We start from the raw sequence: 14142 nt of genomic DNA on the forward strand, positions 1-14142 counted from the left end.
AGTGGGGTTACTTTGGATTAAGTATATAAGCAACGCAGATGTGAGATTTTAGCTTTAAGGATATGTATTGGTCCATTTAAATCAACATCTGTATGTGCCTTACTAGTGGAGGCAAGTGATATGCCTTTTGATATACGGCGTAAACATTTTTAATTAGCTTATTGGGTTAGGTTGAAAGGCTGTGAGGTTGAGCATCCCACTGTTACTGTTCTAGATGACTGTTGAGAATATACTAGTAGACAAGGCAGTGGTTTTGGTTGGACAGTTGGAAAGCTTGCTGATGAGAGTGGTTTGAGGGAGTTGGAGGTTGGCCCTTCTGTGGTGATAGGGGTTCCTCCATGGTTACTCCCAGATCCTGTTGTTGATCTGACCTTGGTAGAGAAAAGGAAAGATTGGTCAGAAGTCAGTGATATAGGGAAACTGGTTGACAATTACATTGGTAGAAGTTTTTATTATTTTTTACCGCTTTTCACAGATGGATCCAAGGACCCAGATAGTGGGCGCACAGGAGCAGGCGTTAACGTTCCTGAATTTGATATGTAGAAGACTAACTGCACCTAGTTAGCTAGCTGAATAAACTAAGTTAGTCTATTCCTAGAAAACATTGAACCGCTGTAGTTTACAACAATTATAGTTTCTGAGGTGGAAGTTGGGAGATTTTTTTTTGGGGAGTTGTGGTGAGGGAGGCCCCGCTCTCTCCTTTCCCAGATGTTTAGTTCATTTCATTCCGATCTCCTCTGCATTATTGTAGCCATCTGCTGCAGCCTGTCAACTATGCCTCTGCCTATCCCTGTTCTCTCCTCTCCGCACAGGCTACACAAACGCCTCACACCGCGTGGCTGCTGCCTCTCTAACCTGGTGGTCCCTGCACGCACCACCCACGTGGAGTTCCAGGTCTCAGGCAGCCTCTGGAACTGCCGTTCTGCTGCCAACAAGGTAGAGTTCATCTCAGCCTATGCTACCCTCCAGTCCCTCGACTTCTTGGCGCTGACGGAAACATGGATTACCACTGAAAACACTGCTATTCCTACTGCTCTCTCCTCGTCTGCCCATGTGTTCTCGCATACCCCGAGAGCATCTGGTCAGCGGGGTGGTGGCACAGGAATCCTCATCTCTCCCAAGTGGACATTCTCAATTTTTCCCCTGACCCATCTGTCTATCTCCTCATTTGAATTCCATGCTGTCACAGTCACTAGCCCGTTTAAGCTTAATATCCTTGTCATCTATCGCCCTCCAGGTTCCCTTGGAGAGTTCATCAATGAGCTTGACAAGTTCCTTTCCTGAGGATGGCTCACCCCTCACAGTTCTGGGGGATTTCAACCTCCCTACGTCTACATTTGACTCATTTCTCTCTGCCTCTTTCTTTCCACTCCTCTCCTCTTTTGACCTCACCCTCTCAACGTCCCCCCCTACTCACAAGGCAGGCAATACGCTTGACCTCATCTTTACTAGATGCTGTTCTTCTACTAATCTCACTGCAACTCCCCTCCATGTCTCCGACCACTACTTTGTATCCTTTTCTCTCTCGCTCTCCTCCAACACTACTCACTCTGCCCCTACACAGATGGTAATGCGCCGTCGCAACCTTCGCTCTCTCTCTCCCGCTACTCTCTCCTCTTCCATCCTATCATCTCTTCCCTCTGCTCAAACCTTCTCCCTCCAATCTCCTGATTCTGCCTCCTCAACCCTCCTCTCCTCCCTTTCTGCATCCTTTGACTCTCTTTGTCCCCTATCCTCCCGGACGGCTCGGTCCTCCCCACCAGCTCCGTGGCTTGATGACTCATTGCGAGCTCACAGAACAGAGCTCCGGGCAGCTGAGCGGAAATGGAAGAAAACTAGACTCCCTGCGGACCTGGCATCTTTTCACTCCCTCCTCTCTACATTTTCTTCATCTGTTTCTGCTGCTAAGGCCACTTTCTACCACTCTAAATTCCAAGCATCTGCCTCTAACCCTAGGAAGCTCTTTGCCACATTCTCCTCCCTGCTGAATCCTCCCCCCCCCCCCCCCCTCCTCCCTCTCTGTGGATGACTTCGTCAACCACTTTGAAAAAAAGGTTGACAACATCCGATCCTCGTTTGTTAAGTCAAATGACACTGCTGGTCCTGCTCACACTGCCCTACCCTATGCTTTGACTTCTTTCTCCCCTCTCTCTCCAGATAAAATCTTGCGACTTGTGACGGCAGGCCGCCCAACAACCTGCCCGCTTGACCCTATCCCCTCCTCTCTTCTCCAGACCATCTCCGGTGACCTTCTCCCTTACCTCACCTCGCTGATCAAATCAAATCAAATAAAATCAAATCAAATTTTATTGGTCACATGCGCCGAATACAACAGGTGCAGACATTGCAGTGAAATGCTTACTTACAGCCCTTAACCAACAGTGCATTTATTTTAAACAAAAAAAGTAAGAATAAAACAACAACAACAAAAAAGTGTTGAGAAAAAAAGAGCAGAAGTAAAATAAAGTGACAGTAGGGAGGCTATATATACAGTAAAATAAAGTGACAGTAGGGAGGCTATATATACAGGGGGGTACCGTTGCAGAGTCAATGTGCGGGGGCACCGGCTAGTTGAGGTAGTTGAGGTAATATGTACATGTGGGTAGAGTTAAAGTGACTATGCATAAATACTTAACAGAGTAGCAGCAGCGTAAAAAGGATGGGGTGGGGGGGCAGTGCAAATAGTCCGGGTAGCCATGATTAGCTGTTCAGGAGTCTTATGGCTTGGGGGTAGAAGCTGTTGAGAAGTCTTTTGGACCTAGACTTGGCACTCCGGTACCGCTTGCCGTGCGGTAGCAGAGAGAACAGTCTATGACTAGGGTGGCTGGAGTCTTTGACAATTTTGAGGGCCTTCCTCTGACACCGCCTGGTATAGAGGTCCTGGATGGCAGGGAGCTTTGCCCCAGTGATGTACTGGGCCGTACGCACTACCCTCTGTAGTGCCTTGCGGTCAGAGGCCAAGCAGTTGCCATACCAGGCGGTGATGCAACCAGTCAGGATGCTCTCGATGGTGCAGCTGTAGAATTTTTTGAGGATCTGAGGACCCATGCCAAATCTTTTTAGTCTCCTGAGGGGGAATAGGCTTTGTCGTGCCCTCTTCACGACTGTCTTGGTGTGTTTGGACCATGATAGTTCGTTGGTGATGTGGACACCAAGGAACTTGAAGCTCTCAACCTGTTCCACTACAGCCCCGTCGATGAGAATGGGGGCGTGCTCAGTCCTCTTTTTTTTCCTGTAGTCCACAATCATCTCCTTTGTCTTGGTCACGTTGAGGGAGAGGTTGTTGTCCTGGCACCACACGGCCAGATCTCTGACCTCCTCCCTATAGGCTGTCTCATCGTTGTCGGTGATCAGGCCTACCACTGTTGTGTCGTCGGCAAACTTAATGATGGTGTTGGAGTCGTGCCTGGCCATGCAGTCATGGGTGAACAGAGAGTACAGGAGGGGACTGAGCACGCACCCCTGAGGGGCCCCCGTGTTGAGGATCAGTGTGGCAGATGTGTTGTTACCTACCCTTACCACCTGGGGGCGGCCCGTCAGGAAGTCCAGGATCCAGTTGCAGAGGGAGGTGTTTAGTCCCAGGATCCTTAGCTTAGTGATGAGCTTAGAGGGCACTATGGTGTTGAATGCTGAGCTGTAGTCAATGAATAGCATTCTCACGTAGGTGTTCCTCTTGTCCAGGTGGGAAAGGGCAGTGTGGAGTGCGATAGAGATTGCATCATCTGTGGATCTGTTGGGGCGGTATGCAAATTGGAGTGGGTCTAGGGTTTCTGGGATTATGCTGTTGATGTGAGCCATGACCAGTCTTTCAAAGCACTTCATGGCTACAGACGTCAGTGCTACGGGTCGGTAGTCATTTAGGCAGGTTATCTTAGAGTTCTTGGGCACGGGGACTATGGTGGTCTGCTTGAAACATGTTGGTATTACAGACTCAGTCAGGGACATGTTGAAAATGTCAGTGAAGACACTTGCCAGTTGGTCAGCACATGCTCGGAGTACACGTCCTGGTAATCCGTCTGGCCCTGCGGCCTTGTGAATGTTGACCTGCTTAAAAGTCTTACTCACATCCGCTACGGAGAGCGTGATCACATAGTCGTCCGGAACAGCTGGTGCTCTCATGCATGCTTCAGTGTTGCTTGCCTCGAAGCGAGCATAGAAGTGGTTTAGCTCGTCTGGTAGGCTTGTGTCACTGGGCAGCTCGCGGCTGTGCTTCCCTTTGTAGTCTGTAATAGTTTTCAAGCCCTGCCACATCCGACGAGCGTCAGAGCCAGTGTAGTATGATTCAATCTTAGACCTGTATTGACTCTTTGCCTGTTTGATGGTTCGTCGGAGGTCATAGCGGGATTTCTTATAAGCGTCCGGGTTAGAGTCCCGTTCCTTGAAAGCGGCAGCTCTACCCTTTAGCTCAGTGCGGATGTTTCCTGTAATCCATGGCTTCTGGTTGGGGTATGTACGTACAGTCACTGTGGGGACGACATCATCGATGCACTTATTGATGAAGCCAGTGACTGATGTGGTGTATTCCTCAATGCTGTCTGAAGAATCCCGGAACATGTTCCAGTCTGTGCTAGCAAAACAGTCCTGTAGCTTAGCATCTGCGTCATCTGACCACTTTTTTATTAACCGAATCACTGGTGCTTCCTGCTTCAGTTTTTGCTTATAAGCAGGAATCAGGAGGATAGAGTTATGGTCAGATTTGCCAAATGGAGGGCGAGGGAGAGCTTTGTATGCGTCTCTGTGTGTGGAGTAAAGGTGGTCTAGAGTTTTTTTCCCTCTGGTTGCACATTTAACATGCTGGTAGAAATTAGGTAGAACGGATTTAAGTTTCCCTGCATTAAAGTCCCCGGCTACTAGGAGCGCTGCATCTGGATGAGCGTTTTCCTGTTGATTAATGGCCTTGTACAACTCATTCAGTGCAATCTTAATGCCAGCATTGGTTTGTGGTGGTAAATAGACAGCTATGAAAAATATAGATGAAAACTCTCTTGGTAAATAGTGTGGTCTACAGCTTATCATAAGATACTCTACCTCAGGCAAGCAAAACCTCGAGACTTCCTTGGTATTTGATTTTGTGCACCAGCTGTTGTTTACAAATATACAGAGACCGCCACCCCTTGTCTTACCAGAGTCTGCAGTTCTGTCCTGTCGATGTAGCGTATAGCCCGCTAGCTGAATGTTATCATTGTTGTCGTTCAGCCACGACTCCGTGAAACATAAGATATTACAGTTTTTAATGTCCCGTTGGTAGGATAACCGTAATCTTAAATCGTCAATTTTATTCTCAAAAGATTGAACGTTGGCTAATAGGATTGATGGGAGAGGCAGTTTACTCGCTCGCCGTCGGATCCTTACGAGGCACCCGGATCTGCGTCCGCGATATCTCCGTCTCTTCCTCACGCGAATGACGGGGATCTGGGCCTTGTCGGGTGTCTGTATGTATCAACTCATCCTTGACCGCTGGCTATGTCCCTTCCGTCTTCAAGAGAGCGAGAGTTGCACCCCTTCTCAAAAAACCAACACTCGATCCCTCTGATGTCAACAACTACAGACCAGTATCCCTTCTTTCTTTTCTCTCCAAAACTATTGAGCGTGCCATCTTTAGCCAACTCTCTTGCTATCTCTCTCAGAATGACCTTCTTGATCCAAACCAGTCAGGTTTCAAGACTGGTCATTAAACTGAGACTGCTCTTCTCTGTGTCACGGAGGCTCTCCGCACTGCTAAAGCTAACTCTCTCTCCTCTGCTCTTGTCCTCCTAGACCTGTCTGCTGCCTTTGATACTGTGAACCATCAGATCCTCCTCTCCACCCTCTCCGAGCTGGTCATCTCCGGCGCGGCTCACTCTTGGATTGCGTCCTACCTGACCGGTCGCTCCTACCAAGTGGCGTGGCGAGAAGCTGTCTCCGCATCACGTGCTCTCACCACTGGTGTCCCCCAGGGCTCAGTTCTAGGCCCTCTCCTATTCTCCCTATACACCAAGTCACTTGGCTCTGTCATATCCTCACATGGCCTCTCCTATCATTGCTACGCTGACGACACACAACTAATCTTCTCCTTTCCCCCTTCTGATAACCAGGTGGCGAATCGCATCTCTGCATGTCTGGCAGACATATCAGTATGGATGACGGATCACCACCTCAAGCTGAACCTTGGTAAGACGGAGCTGCTCTTCCTCCCGGGGAAGGACTGCCGGTTCCATGATCTCGCCATCACGGTTGACAACTCTGTTGTGTCCTCCTCCCAGAGTGCGAAGAGCCTTGGCGTGACCCTGGACAACACCCTGTCGTTCTTCGCTAACATCAAGGCGGTGACCCGATCCTGTAGGTTCATGCTCTACAACATTCGGAGAGTACGACCCTGCCTTACACAGGAAGCGGCACAGGTCCTAATCCAGGCACTTGTCATCTCCCGTCTGGATTACTGCAACTCGCTGTTGGCTGGGCTCCCTGCCTGTGCCATTAAACCCCTACAACTCATCCAGAATGCCGCAGCCCGTCTGGTGTTCAACCTTCCCAAGTTCTCTCACGTCACCCCGCTCCTCCGCACACTCCACTGGCTTCCAGTTGAAGCTCGCATCTGCTACAAGACCATGGTGCTTGCCTACGGAGCTGTGAGGGGAACGGCACCTCCGTACCTTCAGGCTCTGATCAGTCCCTACACCCAAACGAGGGCATTGCGTTCATCCACCTCTGGCCTGCTGGCTCCCCTACCTCTGCGGAAGCATATTTCCCGCTCAGCCCAGTCAAAACTGTTCGCTGCTCTGGCACCCCAATGGTGGAACAAGCTCCCTCACGACGCCAGGACAGCGGAGTCACTCACCACCTTCCGGAGACATTTGAAACCCCACCTCTTTAAGGAATACCTGGGATAGGATAAAGTAATCCTTCTACCCCCCCTTACCCCAACCCAAACCCCAACCCAAAAAAAAACACACAAAAAAACATTGTAAAGTGGTGATCCCACTGGCTATAAGGTGAATGCACCTATTTATAAGTCGCTCTGGATAAGAGCGTCTGCTAAATGACGTAAATGTAAATGTAAATGTAACAGATGAACTGTCAGTATACTCAGTTGATCTGTTGGCGATAATAGTTGCCCTCCAGTGGGTGGAGGACGTACAACCTGTTAGAATTATAGTATGCTCAGATTCCCTGTCTGTATTGAATAGTTTATCATCTGGTAAATCTAATAGGATTGACCTACTATTGGAGGTATTAATGTTACTATGGATAATTGAGAGAATAGGTGTAGTAATGAGATTGTGCTGGGTCACAGCCCATTTGGGTGTGGAAGGGAATGAAATTGCAGACCAGTTAGCCAAAAGTGCTTTGAAACAAGAAATAATTGATATTAATGTTCCACTGGGTAGAGGTGATGCCAAATGTAAGATCAGAGCCATTTTGATAGATGTGTGGCAGAAGAGATGGAACTCTGAGCACAAGGGCTGGCATTTATATGCCCTCCAAAGAAACATTGGTGGACCAAGATTCATTTACATTTTAGACATTTAGCAGACGCTCTTATCCAGAGCGACTTACAGGAGCAATTAGGGTTAAGTGCCTTGCTTAAGGGCACATCGACAGATTTTTCACCTAGTCGGCTCGGGGATTAGAACCAGTGACCTTTCGGTTACTGGCACAACGCTCTTACCCACTAAGCTACCTGCCGCCCCGATTCAAAGGTTAGATTAGGAAGGAATAGGTGGTGTTTGCTCGATTGCGCTTAGGACATTGAACTCGTCATTACATCTGGTTGGCAAGCGTTTGAATGGTTTGTGTCTGGAGTGTATGTTCGATGAAATGGTGGAGCATGTGTTGTTATATTGTTGTAAGTATGTTGAAGAGAGGGAAAGATTGAAGTGTAGGGTCATTGAGGTTGGACGGGTTGGACGGGCTTGGGGGGGATTTTGGGTATGGGGGAGGGTCTATTAGAAGTTAGTAGGGCTCTTCTTTATTTTCTCAGAAGTACTGAGTTAGGTAGGAGGATTTAGAAATGTTGTAAACCGTGATTGACCACACACTCCAGCACAGTAGGTGGCGGCATGCACCTTTAACGTTGGTTTGCGGACTGCCATTATATCATAGAAGAAGAAGAAGATTCCTGAGGATTGGTGGTTGGAAGAGTGTGCTTGTTTGAAATGCAAAAGCATCACGGTAGTGATTGATGAAGAAGAACATCAAGACGAAGCAGCTGCTTTATAAGTGGGATGCACTGTTGAGCGCTACATCCCGAGGGGTTCGTGCTGATTGTACGGAGATTGTGACAGCCGGTTAAATGGCATCCCTTGAGAAGGCAATAACAAGATGTATGTCAGGAGAAGTACAGTATTATCATAAGGAGACGTAAACTTGGAATAGGGAGGAGGAATGGAGGGAAAAAGAGAGGCAGAGGAGGTCTAAGAGAGAGAGGGAGGAAGAGGGTGAGCTTGAGTTGGTTAAAAATGGTGGGAAAAAGGGAGATGGTTTGTTAAAGAAGAATGGTAGAAAGTGTAAGCAGAGTGAGCTGAAGACAGGAGGAGAAATGGTAGTGAATGAGGGCGAAGTATCGGAGGTGGTAGGTGTGGTGAAGTTCTCGGAGCCCGAGGCTTGCACCGAGGGTCAGGATAAAGATGAATCTGTGACAGTAGGAGTGAAGTTTTTGGAAAAAATGGACCCTTGCCTTTTGGCTGATCCATTTGTGGTTTCAGGGTGGGTGAAAACAGAGTTGGGTGCTGTGGAATCGGTGAGGGTAACCAGAAGTGGTCTTGTGATAATTGTTTGTGTTTCTGCTGGTCAGAGGGAGCAGGCGCTCCGCTTTAAATGAATGGGGACAAGAAATGTGAATTGTTTTGCTCTCAAGAAAAGGGCACCATTGAAAGGAGTGATTACTGGGGTAGTGGTAAATGTAAAAGTTGACCAACTGAAGGGCAAGATTCCCGGTGTTTGTGATGCTCGTTGTTTGGTGCGGCGCAGACAGGGTGGTGTGAGTGGTAGAACAGAACAGTTGTTGTCTGTTCTTTTGAGTTTTGATGTTGAGTCTTTGCCCGACAAAGTGATGTTAGGATATATAAGTTATCCTGTATGAGCTTTTGTGCCGAATACATTACGTTGTTACAGGTGTCAAGCTTATGGGCATGTGGCAGCAGTGTGTAGAAGGGAGGTTCCTATGAGTGAAGTGTGCAGAAGGGCATGAGACAAAGGAATGTGTAACATCTGGGAAAGTAGTGGTATGTGTTAATTGTAGGAGTGCCCATGGGGCTGGGGATCAGAAATGTCCCGTGCGAGAGAGGCAGGTTGAGGTTTCCAGGGTTAGAGTAGTGCAGACGTTGTCATATGCTGAGGCAGTGTAGAAAGTAGAGGAAGATGGGTCAAGGGGGAGGGATCCTGAGAGGAGTGCCATGAGTAATAGATCTGTACCAGTACAGAGGGATAAACCAACAAGTGATATATGTTTCAGTAAGATTGGGTTTTTAGCATTTATAGCAATGATTAACAACTGTACAGCAGGGATGGAAAGTAAGTCACAAAAAATGGAGGTTGTGGTGACAGCTGCAGAGAGGTATTTGGGTGTGCGAGACTTGACGTCAGAAGAGTTACAGGGTGTGTTAAGTGGTGGTGTCCCATCCTTTCAGGCTGTTGGCCTGAAGTAGGCCTAAATAGATTTAAATAGTGGAGTAGGGTGGTGTTATTCTTTATTATTATTATGATTATAATCTTTTTGAGTGTAGTGTTAGATGGTAGGGTATTTGTTTATTTTTTCAAGCAAAGTATAAGGGAGTTTAGTAGGTGGCGGTAACATTTATCCGATGCCAACGGCCCTTAAACCTCATCGAAGAAGAAGATTCCTGAGGATTTTTTTGTTCTTGGGTTCTCACAGCCAGACGCGATCAGAGGTATTGCACTTTAATTACCTTCTGCCTTTGTAATATTATATATTTCTTGAGTAAGATAAGTATTTCTAAGCTATAATTCTGCTGTTGAAGACAAGTGCAAATCAAATGGCTAGGTAGCTACAGTGGGGGAAAAAAGTGTTTAGTCAGCCACCAATTGTGCAAGTTCTCCCACTTAAAAAGATGAGAGAGGCCTGTAATTTTCATCATAGGTACACGTCAACTATGACAGACAAAATGAGAAAAGAAAATCCAGAAAATCACATTGTAGGATTTTTAATGAATTTATTTGCAAATTATGGTGGAAAATAAGTATTTGGTCAATAACAAAAGTTTCTCAATACTTTGTTATATACCCTTTGTTGGCAATGACACAGGTCAAATGTTTTCTGTTAGTCTTCACAAGGTTTTCACACACTGTTGCTGGTATTTTGGCCCATTCCTCCATGCAGATCTCCTCTAGAGCAGTGATGTTTTGGGGCTGTCGCTGGGCAACACGGACTTTCAACTCCCTCCAAAGATTTTCTATGGGGTTGAGATCTGGAGACTGGCTAGGCCACTCCAGGACCTTGAAATGCTTCTTACGAAGCCACTCCTTCGTTGCCCGGGCGGTGTGTTTGGGATCATTGTCATGCTGAAAGACCCAGCCACGTTTCATCTTCAATGCCCTTGCTGATGGAAGGAGGTTTTCACTCAAAATCTCACGATACATGGCCCCATTCATTCTTTCCTTTACACGGATCAGTCGTCCTGGTCCCTTTGCAGAAAAACAGCCCCAAAGCATGATGTTTCCACCCCCATGCTTCACAGTAGGTATGGTGTTCTTTGGATGCAACTCAGCATTCTTTGTCCTCCAAACACGACGAGTTTAGTTTTTACCAAAAAGTTATATTTTGGTTTCATCTGACCATATGATATTCTCCCAATCCTCTTCTGGATCATCCAAATGCACTCTAGCAAACTTCAGACGGGCCTGAACATGTACTGGCTTAAGCAGGGGGACACGTCTTGCACTGCAGGATTTGAGTCCCTGGCGGCGTAGTGTGTTACTGATGGTAGGCTTTGTTACTTTGGTCCCAGCTCTCTGCAGGTCATTCACTAGGTCCCCCCGTGTGGTTCTGGGATTTTTGCTCACCGTTCTTGTGATCATTTTGACCCCACGGGGTGAGATCTTGCATGGAGCCCCAGATCGAGGGAGATTATCAGTGGTCTTGTATGTCTTCCATTTCCTAATAATTGCTCCCACAGTTGATTTCTTCAAACCAAGCTGCTTACCTATTGCAGATTCAGTCTTCCCAGCCTGGTGCAGGTCTACAATTTTGTTTCTGGTGTCCTTTGACAGCTCTTTGGTCTTGGCCATAGTGAAGTTTGGAGTGTGACTGTTTGAGGTTGTGGACAGGTGTCTTTTATACTGATAACAAGTTCAAACAGGTGCCATTAATACAGGTAACGAGTGGAGGACAGCGGAGCCTCTTAAAGAAGAAGTTACAGGTCTGTGAGAGCCAGAAATCTTGCTTGTTTGTAGGTGACCAAATACTTATTTTCCACCATAATTTGCAAATAAATTCATAAAAAATCCTACAATGTGATTTTCTGGATTTTTTTTCTCTCAATTTGTCTGTCATAGTTGACGTGTACCTATGATGAAAATTACAGGCCTCTCATCTTTTTAAGTGGGAGAACTTGCACAATTGGTGGCTGACTAAATACTTTTTTTCCCCACTGTATCTCGCTAGCTAACTTTGGCTAACCCAGAATCTGATAGAAAATGTTTAATATCCGGTTTTTAGCTCCCCATATGATCTATGTTTGTTGGCTAACTAGCCACCTTGTCATTGGTATAAAGAGTGAAAAGATTTATCAGATGTGTGTGGCAATAGGTAACTAGCTATCACATTCGGTTGCCACTACTAGGTAAACTGGTTAAGCTAGTGTTAGAAATAGCGTAATTCAAATCTGGTATTGGAATAAGAGAAAACATAATCAAGAGATACTCAATCTAAGCTAAATTTATTATATGCAAAATGTATGTATGATAAGTATGATGGTTCGTATACGGGCTCACTGAAATACCACGCAGGGCAGACAGAGAACTAAGCCATTGTTATGAGTTCTTCTTAAAATACTCTGACAGAGATAGTTCCCGCTCCCTGCTGGCCAATCAGAGTAGAGACTGAGCGTGGTTTAGACTTACTCAGCCAATCGTTGGCGCACAGGCTGGTCCCAGACCCTTGGCGCTCCACTGTTGCCAGGTGTCTAGTTGTTTTGCAACTTATCCAGAAAGTCAGCACTTTTGCAGTACACGTCCTTGAGTATGATGGTTTAACAAAGAGGCAGTGTGTATGTGTCTGTGAGAAATACAAGTCTGTCTCACCCTACTCCCTAACATTCCTCACATGAATCACAGCTTGTTATGTGAAACAATTTATATCAGTACAGTGCAAACCTTTTATGTTTAATCATTAATGCATTCTTTCTAAGCTATTCATCACATCTAGATCCCCACACTGGCTGCAGTGTCAACCATGTAGCTAGCTAACATAAGCTTTTTCAGTAAGCTTTTTGTGCCATATACTAGAAGTCACGTTTTTTGGTGTCTTTTGATTTACAGCTTGTAGCGGCAGAAGCGAGGGGGAGGAGAATGGGCCAGCCAAGAATAGAAAATACCCTTCAAAGTGGAAATGAGAGGTTCGGAAGAGGAGGATGGAGGGTAAATCCAGTTGTCAAGAAGGGATACAGCTTTTGTCCCCAAAATGTTTTGTAACAGGTTAGGATAATTAACATAACAGGTTAGGAGGAGTAGGTCAAGGTTAGAAAAGGGGTTAGGGATAGCTAAAATGCACACAAAAAAAATCTACTTTTCACATCAATTTAATTCCATGGTGAAATGTCTTCTTTGCACACTAGTAACATGATTGTGACATTTCAGTATTGATTGTTGTTTGACTAACCTGTTCATTCTGAGTGAAATATTAAACATCACACTTGGTGTAAATCTTTTTAGTATGCATTCACCGTCACATGTACTTTAAATTATACTGTGAAAAAAAGTCATTAATGCTATTGAAATTGTAAAATGATTTCAATGTCTTGAGTACCATTTACCTCTTTATGAAATTGTGCACATTGATGGATATTAAGTCAACATTGAATGACCATAATTGAAACTGTACAGCCTACGGACTTTGTTTGATGTCAGTCTTCATTGGTGACTACCTGTGCTAGGGGATGTCTGCAAGATGGTGCACAGGAAGTTGGTGGCACCTTAATTGGGGAGGACGGGCTCGTGGTAATGGCTGGAGAGGAATAGGTGGAATGGTATCAAATACATCAAACACGTGGTTTCCATGTGTTTGATGCCATTCCGTTTGCTCCACTCCAGCCATTATTATGAGCCTTCTCCCCTCAGCAGCCTCCACTGCTGGCAGGCTTTAATAATAAACGAATGTCAAGTCAATTGCTCCAAGTTGTTGTCCTTTTTGTTTGTTGTCACAGTTTACCATAAGGTGTAAAAAAATTACCAAACTACATTTGTAACTAGTACTTTTACTTAAGTACAGATTTTCAGTACTCTACCCACCTCTGCAAATTATACATAGGCTAACTATAAAACGGGGGCGAGCATCCACACTGGAGGAATGTTTATCATTCTACAGTAGGCCTACATCTGTCAATCAACTGATGGTCCATATCAGCTCATCAATAGATTGTCGGTTTTCACACCTTTCATTATGTGACTATTGATAGGCTAAGGGGTAGCCTACAAAATGTAGCTTGTTGAAATATATGAAATAAGAAGGGGCCTATTGCAACCATCGATGGCACTAGATGATCGCCAACTGACGACTCGTTAAACCATCAATATACGCTAAATTCACCCGCACACCTGATCTCAATTGCAACCATTATTGGTCACATCATTACCGCGCCCTAAAAGATGATGTCGGCTTTACCTTAGTCAGAGATCTGTAAATAATGATGAGATGCTCATGTCTCCGCCCTAATGATGGTAGTTGTCCCAAAGGCAAGAAGGCAGGCGACAAGCTTTTGTCTGCATATTAAGCCCATAGAAACACATATTTTGGCAAGAGTAAGCCTTCTCACTTCGCCTCTTCCTCTCTGACTTAGTCCTGCTTGCAACCAAAGTCTTTCAAGATATGTTCGCCCTCTGGTTGGTATTGTCATGGGAACAAATTAGTCCTTTTTGAATAGACTAAGGGTGATTTATCTATTTGACACACATTCTGTTCAATAGAAATAAAGTATTTCCTCGTTT

Source organism: Coregonus lavaretus, assembly GCF_964263955.1.
Source record: "Coregonus lavaretus genome assembly, chromosome: 12".
NCBI classification, from domain to species: domain Eukaryota; kingdom Metazoa; phylum Chordata; class Actinopteri; order Salmoniformes; family Salmonidae; genus Coregonus; species Coregonus lavaretus.